General features: G+C 40.9%; 1 protein-coding gene across 4 annotated transcripts in view; it reads left to right on the forward strand.

Annotated features, from left to right (window-relative positions):
- The first annotated feature begins 6 nt into the window (after positions 1 to 6).
- LOC103129983 (disks large-associated protein 1-like) overlaps positions 7 to 9,453 on the forward strand; it is a 138,039-nt gene continuing 128,592 nt past the window's right edge. For all 4 annotated transcript variants that reach the window (XR_001660154.1, XM_007541256.2, XM_016665581.1 and 1 more), the window contains exon 1: positions 7 to 236. The gene's annotated coding sequence lies outside the window, so the exon portion shown is untranslated. The remainder of the gene's footprint in view (positions 237 to 9,453) is intronic.

Raw genomic sequence — 9,453 nt, forward strand, 5'->3', positions numbered from 1 at the left:
CATCCTTCTGTCTTCCGGTGCAGTTCTGGCTGTGTGCGCTTGATGTGCTGCCGCAGATGACGGACCGCAGGCTTGCGCCTCCTCTGCCCGCACGTCCCCGCTCACTCTGACACACACGCACGCACACGAACCGACAGTGGCTGTTCTCGCCTCCTGGTCTCCGGAATCAGAAGAGCTTTTGGATTTAGCAGCCGGTGTTCTCTCGTTCAGGCGGCGGTGTGTGAGGAGCTGCGGAGGTAAGCTGGAAGCTCTCTTCTCAGGCACATGCGGTGCGGTGCGGTTCTCCAGCCTGTCTCGGCGCCCCCTGACTCGCATTGCTCACACGGAGCTCCGCTGATGGAATGTGACAGCATCATTAACGGCCTTATGCTTCCGATTCACCTGCGCTGGCGTTCATGAAAGCTCCGGCCGCTGCTCTGCTGTGCGCCTCACAGCTGTCTGTTTCTGCGCCTCTCTCATCTGCTCACTAATGCTTCACACTAAAATGACGAGAAAGATCCTCAAGCGAATCCTCGAGAAAAAAAATCTATGTTTAGCTGTGCGCCCACGCAGTGAGCCGTTCCCCACGATAGGAGGGAAAGTTTAATCGCTCATCTGCAGACTGATTTTTCGGTGGAGGTGATGGTGATCACAGATGTGGTGAGGGGGCTGGTTAGGATCCGGATGATTTTTCAAGAATCTCTGCATATATAACTCCTGGGTTATTGTTTTCATCTTCTTGAAGGACCAAACACCCTAGAGGACTGAAATGTGTGGGTGACGTGACAGATTTCCACTGGAGGGGGTTCCTCCAGTGGAAATCATGGCACCTTAAACAGAGCGCACCTGCATAGCTGGATGGAGAGGTGGAACCTGGTCCTGCTCCTGATGCTGCTGCTGCTTCCTCCAGCTGACAGGCTGCTGTGATGTCATCAGAGCTGCCTGTGTGTACAAGTATTCAGAGGAACAAGCATCTTCTGCTCCACTGACAAGTTGTGAGCTCATAGAGGAGAGCGTGGGTCAGAGGGACGTGTGAACGTAATCTCTTTCTCATTTCCCACTCAGCAGACATGAGCTATGAGTAGTTTCCTCTGAAGATTTTTATTCATATGTTCACTCCTTCTTCCTTCCTCCTAATTGTTACCTGCTCCCCTCTAACTACCTCAACTCATTGAAGATAGATTGCAACTAGTTGCATTTACTCAGCTACATTTACTTGAATAACGTTTTGGGAAAAAATGAGTGATTATCTAAATAATTCAACTTATTCTGTAATTGATTGATAATTAACTGGAGTACACAGAGTCAAAAAGGTCATTTGCAGAAAAAAAAGTCCTTCTTTGTCTGGAAATATGTTCTTCCCAGAATTCCTCAGGTGACACGGTTTAAGCTTCACTTGGTTCACATTCTATTAAAAAAAAAAAAAAAAAAAAAAATCCCCAGATCAGCCCTACACTACTATTGATGCTAGTTCAACAGGAAGGACTGAGTTTTCCACATGCTGACGTTAGAAGTAGACTGACTTTTATTATGTAAAATCAACCTTTGATTTGTACCTCATGTTATAGTCATATTTGATTGTTTTTTTGTATGTTTGAGAATTAATAGTCCAGCTTTTCTTTGGAACCTGATTATTTTTAGATTCATAAAGGACAGCCAAATAAGAAAAAAAAGTTAATTTGTCAGATATTAAGTATACATAAGTAACTAAGAAGTGTCAATTCTAAGTACAGCACCTTCAAATTAATTGTCTCAAGTTTTTATTATTGATTATAAAAATCTTATTCATGTTTAAAATAGTAATTTATCACCTCGTATTACTTTTTCAGATTGTTACCAGTAAAATCATGATAGCCTAATGTTTGCCCCCTTTGTCTCATTATTTTTATTGTCTGAACTGACAAATAATAATAGGTAGAAAAAGTTAAGACCATTATTTCATATTTAAGTTATTACCAACCTGCATTTGGTCAGAGTTGTTGCTACACAATTATTTTACAACAACTGCTAAACACTGATTAACAAACTAATTTTATTTTATCACTATCATCAGGGACATCAGATATCTACAGCATAGAAACAGACATGTTTTTTTGCAAAAGTGTATTTTTAGAATAACAAAAAAGTACAAAGCCCGTAAAGGGATAAGGGGGGGAAAAAGCAATCCTGACTTACTTCCTTGAGATCCTGAGAAACATTTTGAAAATGTTGCATTCTTTTTTTGGGTGAAAGGGCTCTTTATGCACGTTCTGAAAAGCCGGTACTGGTGGTGGAGCCTAAACAAGAGACACAGAGGACGATTTGCACCATTTCTTACGGTCCACAGATGTCCCAGATGAGGATGTTATGTTAAGAGACACAAAGCTGAAGTTGGTTTATGACTGCAGCTTCCAATTGGGGAAAATCTATTTTTACCAGCTTCAGTGTCTTTCATCTACTCTAGTTAAAAAACTGCAACATCTAGACTTTTCAAACCTGGAATAGATTTAAAACCAAGATTGTGATTTGTGAAACTTCAAGATAAGGTGGTTTAAGTACTATATTTTCATCTGGACCACATGAAAACTGAACTCAACCTTCTCAGCATTATTTTCCTGTCTTCCACTTTTAGCTTTCTATTTTCTCTATTTTTTTATATTCAGTGCAGCAAGATTTGATATTAGTTATCAAACAGTATAGCTCAGTTAATTATTCAAAGTAGTTTAAAAAGTGTATTTCTAAGGAAACCTAGCAGATTGCATTGAGTCATTAACTTGCAGCATTCACTCCTCCTGGACCAGCAGGTAGTGACAGTAGAAAATGGCAGCATGCATTCAGGGATGGAAAAAACTATTCAGAAAGGTAGCTTAGATGTAGAGTATGAGCACCATATGAGAAGCCTACAGTCTGTCAGTTGTGTATGTAATGCAGGCGTCCATAAATGCACTGGAAAACACAAAAGCCCTAGCCAGGCCTGAGGCAGTGGAACAAACTGAGCATGATCAAATAGAGCAGAGGTAAGAGAATTAAAGTGACTGAAGCAATTTGAGAATCCAACAATAATCATGTATAAAAAACTGAAAAATATTTCAAGTGATTCATATCTGTCTTTTTTTGCGGTAAGAGAGAAGAGCTTCTCATTGAAAAAGAATCACATAAAATTAAAACCTAAAATCAAATAAAAGTTGTAAAATAAATTTTTTTAATTTTTATTATATTCAAAAGTTTGCCAACTTTTATAAGGCCTGCCCTTATTGGCTACGGCATCTTGTGAGGTACAAAACAAAACATTGAAAACTACGTATACCATTATATCAAAACTAACTATAAACAACCAACAGTGTCAATCAAAACAGACAAATATCTAAAAAGAATTGGCACAATCTGGAAATTCATTTTAAATGATTTAAATGAGTTATTATTTTTTTAAAAAGAAGATGAGGAAGAGAATGTCAGGACATGAAGTTGAAGAGAATCTCTGGGAGCTTTTGGAAAACTCTTATCCTGCTCTGCAGACCTCCCTGCATAAAGCAATAAAAAACAATACAGCTCACACTCACACATGAAAAGCCAATCTTATGGAACTGTGTATTTTTTATATTCAAGGAAAAGTGAAAGTTCTCTGTTTATGAAGGGGAGCTGTTTTAAAATATTTTCATTAGTATAAATTTACTTGCTCAAAAATTGCTAAATAGCAAATAAATGTAACAAAATATTTAATTAAAAATATCTAAATTTTCTGAGAAAAATGTTCTATCTTGTATTCTGGTGCTTGCAGCATGAGTCTGTGGCTGCCTCACCCTGTCAGAGGAGCTCCGCCGCTCCAAAAACTCCAAAGCACATTTTAAAGTACGAACATCCTGGATGAACTGAGTGGATAGATGAAGCTATGAAGTCTACTTTATTGCCTAAAGACATCTTAAAACTACTTTTTGTGTGACAAATTAATAGTGTAAAAAAGCGCTGCATTTCCTACTCACTCTCTCTTTACCGCTGCTGGTGGTGCAATGCATTGTGGGATATGTTGATGGGTCAAATCCACAGAAAGATGCACTGGTGCTTCATTGACAAAATGGGTGGAGGAATAACACATGGAGGCTTTGCCTATTTAAACAGTACTTGGGCCACCATTGTGTATTTGTTTCACAAATACACAATCATGGACATGTATGCATATTGAGAAATGACCAATGCAGTCATATTTAGCAACTTTTCAGACTCCTCTAGTGACTGTTTTCCAAAAATACCCATGACAAATCTTTCTTCTGCTATTCAGAACTTTGGCAACACCATTGTGAAAGCACCAATCACTGCAGCAACTGTCTGCAGGCAGTGAGTGCTGCCTTGAGCCCTAACCCCATTCCAAAGCACTAGAAAAGGTCTCAGTCATCCTTCAGTAATCCTCACCTGCAGCCAGAACAGAAAGGAGACAATGAGGAACATTGATCGATATGGATTTTCAGCTCTGCACATATGTGCAATGTAGTTACAGAGAGGAGACACAATCTACTCTGTGTCCACATTGTAAATATATCATGCACGTGCAGAGCTGAAAATCCATATCAATCAGTGCTCACAATGCAACATAGACATCAGCCAACTATAGTAGGAAAACTCAACTGCAGTAGCAGAGGGCAGCACAAAGATTGCTTTAGGCCAAATATTGTAGAATTAAACAAATTCACATAAAAATGTCACAATTTGCACCCTAGCAAAATATAACACCCTTAAGTTCCAATTTACAGAGTTTACTTGCAAAAAAAAGATTATTCAGTAAAGAGTAACTAGATTAACTAACATCTAACTAACTTTAAGAGCCGGACTTCTTGTCGGCTTCTAGGTGATGAAATACGTATTTCATGCAATAAAATGCAAGTTAAGGTTTTAAAAATTGTATAATGTGGTTTTCTGGATTAATTTTTACATTATGTCTCTCATAGTTGAAGTGTACCCACAATAAAAATTACAAACCTCTCTATTCTTTGTTATAACTTGAAAAATCAGTGATACATCAAATACTTGTTTCCCAATATTTTATAAGTTTGTTTGGTTTAAGTGTTATCCGTTGAGATACTAAAATTATTTTCACTGTTCAATTAGTTGAGTTAAAAGAAGTAGTAAAACTGACACAATGAGATGTTTGAAGTCTGCTCAATTAACACAAACAGGCAAAGAACTAATGGATAACACATGGGCCCAGATTCTGTTCTAAATTCTTCCAACATTTATTCAGAGGAAATTTCAGCAGAAGGATGATGTTTGTGCAGAACTTGTACACTTTGTTTTGTCTACTCATGATTAGCCTTTGATTCTCATGCAACATGCTGTGCTTCTGTGTAAAACCAACAAAGCCTAAAGCATCCCTCTGTTTCTCAACATCTGACTTAAAGTCTTTTCAGTTTTATCTTTTCTATAGATGATTTTATCAGTTTTATCCCAACTGATTTGTCACTAAAGCAAAAGCTTTATCAATCACCACAGTTGAAAAAGCAGATGAAGTCAGCCAAAGGCTGGGACTGAACTGTAGCGATATACATGATGCACACATATCGCCATATGATTTCACTGACTAGTTACACCAGCCCTACTAAAACATAACTGATCACGGCTGCTACCGTAATACTGATTAATACTTACTGTATTTATTCTGCAGTGTAACATTATGACTTTAGTCTGAATACACCTTATCTATTTATTGTTGCAGTAATAGTTCACAACTACTAACTGACACTGTTTCCAATGGCAGTACTTAGGAAGGATTTCCATCTATCCATTTTCTTAAAAGTTTATCCTTAGTGGGGTCACCAAGGGTACTGGTGCCTATCTCTAGTGGTCAACGAGTGAGAGGCGGGGTCACTCTGGACAGACCCCAGTAGATCGCAGGGCACTGGACCCTCCTCGCCAGGACTCCTGAATAAACGTTGCCAGGGAAGCTTAAGAGTGTGATCCATTGGTAATTGGAAATGTAGTCCCCTTTTTTGAATAGGGAGACCACCACCCTGGTCTGCCAGTCCAGGGGAACTGCCCCCGATTTCCATGAAATATTGCAGAAACGCGTCAACCAACACAACCCTACAACATCCAGAGCTTTAGGAACTCCGGGCGAACCTCATCCACCCTTGTGGCTTTGCCACCAAGGAGCTCTTTAACTACCTCGGCGACCTCATCACCAGAGATTGGAAAGCCTGACCCAGAATCCCCAGTCTCCACTTCCTCAATGGAAGGCATGTTGGTGGGATTGCAGTGTCCAGAAAACTCATGCCACTTGGACTGCCGGTACCACCTATTAGCTGCTTCTCGGGTCCACAGGCCAAAAAGGTGTCCACCATCGGGTCCAAGGGTTGCCACTGCGACAGGCACCAACAACCTTGTGGCCACAGCTCCAATAAGCCTCCTCGACAATGGAGGCATGGAACATGGTCCACTCAAGCCCTTTTCACACTGCAGGATCCGGCATGGAACGGAATGGCATGGTACGGGTTCAAAGTAGGGCTGACCATGTTTGCATTAGAACTTCCAACCTGGTTCCACTCGGCTCCTTGGAACCACAAGAGCTGTGATTCCAATCAGGGCAGCCAAGCAGGGCTGCTTTGAATTCAGCAGCTGATTGGTTTAGAGTCAGCCGTTGATCGGGTCCTGCTGGCTCTCACTAAACTGTTCTTACTGTATTTTGTAAAGAGTGCTCTTTTTAATATTTTTATTATTATTATTATTATTATTATTATTTTTATTTATTTTTTTTTAAATTTGTGATGAATTCCTCTCAATATAATGGTCACATGATGAGGTATTTTTTTTCCTCCGCTTACTCCCTGATGAACGAGTACAGAATGAGTTAGATCGGTCAAAGAGGAATGAGAAAGTTGTCTGCCGCATCTCTGAGGAGAAGGCTTCGGCCGCTACATCGAAACCATTGTTTAGTTTAAAAAAATAATGACGTCAGGTACAGCTTCGATGCCGCCCTCAGTTATATGCAAACACAACAGGGCTGCAGTTCGGGTGGAACCGGACCGAAGCGTGCCGATCCGTTCCGTGCCGGCCTTGCAGTGCGAAAGGGGCTTCGATGTCCCCTTTATTCCCCTGAATGTATTCAAAGTTCTCCCAGAGGTGAGAATTAAAGCTCTGCCTCATGAGAGACTGCCATTTCAGCAACAGCAGATCCTCACAATACACTTGGGCCTATCAGGTCTGACCGGCAGCTTTCACCACCACCGGAGCCAACTCACCACCAGATAGTGGTCAGTGGACAGCTGTGCACCTCTCTTTGCCCAAGTGTCAAGACATGCAGTCCCAAATCCGATGTGACAACAACAAAGTTTATTATCAAACTACAGCCTAGGGCAGGGGTGGGCAATCCTGGTCCTGGAGGGCTGGTGTCCTGCAACTCTTGGATGTCTCCCTTATCCAACACACTTGAATCCAACAGCTGAATCACCTCCTAAGTCCAGTCAGGTTCTCCAGAGCCCTGCTATCGACCTCATTATTTAACTCAGGTGTGTTGAAGTTGAGACACATCTAAAAGTTGTAGGAGTCCGGCCCTCGAGGCCTGGAGTTGTCCACCCCTGGCCTAGGGTGTCCTGGTGCCAAGTGCACATATGGACACCCCTATGCCTAAATATGGTGTTCGTTATGGACAATCTATGAAGAGCACTGAAGTCCATTAACAGAACACCACTCAGGTTCAGATCATAGGGGCCATTTCTCCCAACCATACCACTCCAGGTCTCACTGTCATTGCCCATGTGAGTGTTGAAGTCCCCCAGCAGAACAAGGCTGTTCCCAGAAGAGGCACTCTCCAGTACCCCCTCCAAGGACTCTTAAAAGAGTGGGTAATTTAAACTGCTGCTTGGAGCGTAAGCACAAGCAACAGTCAGAACCCATCCCCCCACTTATAGGTGGAGGGAGGCTGCCCTCTCGTTCACCTGGGTGAACCCCAACGTACAGGCACCAAGATCGGGGGCAATCAAGTATGCCCACTCCTGCCTGATGCCTCTCACCAGGGGCAACTCCAGAGTGTAAGAGTGTCCAACCCCTCTCAAGGAGACAGGTTCCATAACCAGAGCCCTGTGTTGCGGTGAGACAGACTATTTCTAGCTGAGAATATTAAACAGCTGAAAATCATAAAGCAATCTCTAAATTAACTCAAATTATTTGGTGAAAGAAAAAATCAGGTTTCACAGATGTAAAACAGCTCAGATACTCTCCAGTATCTGCAGGGCAGGGGGCCACAACCATCTGTGAATAGTTATTCAACTTCCTTCTGGATTCTGGCATGCTGCAGACATCTGTTTGGTGCTCAGGTGGTGAGTTCTCCAAAAGCACCCGAGGAGAGTAATTAGCCAGGCTTAGGTTGGTTTCTAATCCGTCTCCCTGTAGTGACGGTGCTGTGAGAGGTTGGAGAAGGAGTTAGCAGCGGCGGTTAGCCGCTCCAACCCAAAACAGCAGGACGCACTGTTGAAGTATTCCACGCTTTCAATTTATTTAACTTCGTCCACGTAAAGCCAGATCTCCACTGTACTAAAACATTATATTTTCATACATGAGAAAAGTAATGATAGCTTACCGCTCTGCACCTCATCATCACCTCTGTTCTCTTCTACAACAAAGTGGAAGACTAGTTCTTCTTCTGTACAATAGTACAACAAAGGAAAAAGGAATAGGCACCCCCTTGTGGTTATACCTACTCATCTTTAGGACATGGAAAAACATCCTAAGAGTTTTTCCATGTTCATCTTTCATTTACTGCCACCCCAGGAAAAGACCCGCTATATTAAAGCAATTGTGAGACCAACTGAAGTGTGTCATGTAAAAAAAGTATCAGTCAATTCTCCAAAACTTTGTCAGTTATGAACATACTCATTTATTTTTAATGACTGGTTTTAAATCAAGCTTTACAGATATTGTAAGTAAATATTCCAAGTAATTTAAGTATTTTCTAAATAGTGATTCCAAACTTTACCAAAACTAGGGTGTTCCCTGATCCACTTTTTTCACTTCATATCCTGATACAGATATCTGTACTGGGATAGCATGTCTTCATTAGCGTACTTTGATCCCCCACCATGTGTTGTTAGCTCAGTCAAGTTTCTCAATAAAACACACAAAGGGTAAATCAGACTAATAAAATAGCTTATAATTCGCTGGATTAAAATTGGAGGAAAAGAAATCTATTTTCCTGCCTTTAAAATACGTGTAGGATTAAGGACTAATCTTACAGTAACAGAGTTTGAGCTAGCTTTAGCTTCAATTGCCGAAAGCTAATTTTACTTGGAAAGAAAAATGAAAAATGTAGGCAATGTTTTCTTATAAACAAAAATCTAAATTTAATAAGAAACGTATTTCATATATCTATTAGGTGGCATACTTCTGCTTCATTTTACACAGGAGTTCTTGTAAATTGTGTTATGAAGGTGCACAAGATGAAGACTTCTTCTTTATATTTTAAGCACACTGCATTCCAGTTAGTGTACTGCTGCCAGTAGGAATACTATAGGA

The sequence above is a fragment of the Poecilia formosa genome, unplaced genomic scaffold, assembly GCF_000485575.1.
Source record: "Poecilia formosa unplaced genomic scaffold, Poecilia_formosa-5.1.2 Scaffold595, whole genome shotgun sequence".
NCBI classification, from domain to species: Eukaryota; Metazoa; Chordata; class Actinopteri; order Cyprinodontiformes; family Poeciliidae; genus Poecilia; species Poecilia formosa.